At 43.3% G+C, this 990-nt stretch overlaps 1 non-coding gene across 1 annotated transcript; it reads right to left on the bottom strand.

Annotated features, from left to right (window-relative positions):
• Positions 1 to 438: 438 nt before the first annotated feature.
• On the bottom strand, positions 439 to 581 carry LOC127197845 (small nucleolar RNA SNORA48). Its single transcript, XR_007831797.1, has one exon. It is a non-coding gene; the product is annotated as a small nucleolar RNA SNORA48 (small nucleolar RNA).
• Between the last annotated feature and the right edge of the window lie 409 nt (positions 582 to 990).

Genomic DNA, 990 nt, shown 5'->3' with positions numbered 1-990 from the left:
ATGTCCTTTTGTTCTCTAGTGATATTATGAGCCATGGACATCAACAACAACATCCACTGCTGTATAGGTACAGAGCCAGACCTGGCACTCAGCAGCTACTCAGACTGGGAGCTCACCATAGCTCTATAGTGGCAGGAATAGCCACTTACAAGTTACTCGTCTCCATCCTGGAATCTCCAATTCCATCTCTCTACATAATGCTCAAGCTGCTCTGTTTCACTTTGTCTTCCATCTGTCAACCACATACTCACATATTGAAGTGGCTCCTGCTGCAGGCTGGCCACGAGGCTGATGAGCCCCTAGGTGCTATCCTCCCACAAGTAGGTGTCTACAGACCAACTGTGCTATGTGCTAGAGGGTAGGCCTATGGGTGGCATGGCAGTCTTCAGGTCTCTGCTTCCTCATCCTTTGCTGGAATCTCAGGGTTTTATTTGAATTCTGTGTGTCCTAAGGAGAAAATATCTTTAGCTATCAAGCCTGGCATCAAGTTAGGATGAACAAAGAACTGCCACCTACTCTACCCCTGACTGATATAAGAGCACCACCACCAGTGAGGTATCTCTTTGCCCATTGCTAAGGAATATGCTCTGCATTTTTAAGCCTGAAACTCTGCATGACGCTGTAGTGGACTCAATTAATACGTTCACAATGGACAATGTTACATTGGTCAAAATCAATTATTTTTTTGCAGTACATGCATTTCTTAATTCTTATGTTACTTTTCTTTTTCCCATTAGGAGGGGTCTTGGCTTCATCTGCTTTAACAAGAGTCACTAATATGGACATTCAGAGTGGCTGGTTTAGACTAATTGAAAACAGAAGGATGTATGGTATGCACTTGTTTGGAGTGCCTTTTAAAAAATCTCTCTTTATCAATTCAAAATCTTAGCCAGAATTCCCACTCTGATGAAATGCTGCCCAGACTGCATTGAAAATGACTCTGTTTCAGGCAATTTTCCAAGCTCAGTGCTGCCTTGTTGGCTGTCTTTG

Source organism: Acomys russatus, chromosome 13, assembly GCF_903995435.1.
Source record: "Acomys russatus chromosome 13, mAcoRus1.1, whole genome shotgun sequence".
NCBI classification, from domain to species: domain Eukaryota; kingdom Metazoa; phylum Chordata; class Mammalia; order Rodentia; family Muridae; genus Acomys; species Acomys russatus.
Note: the sequence above shows the minus strand (reverse complement) of the source record. Positions and strands in the feature narration are given on the sequence as shown.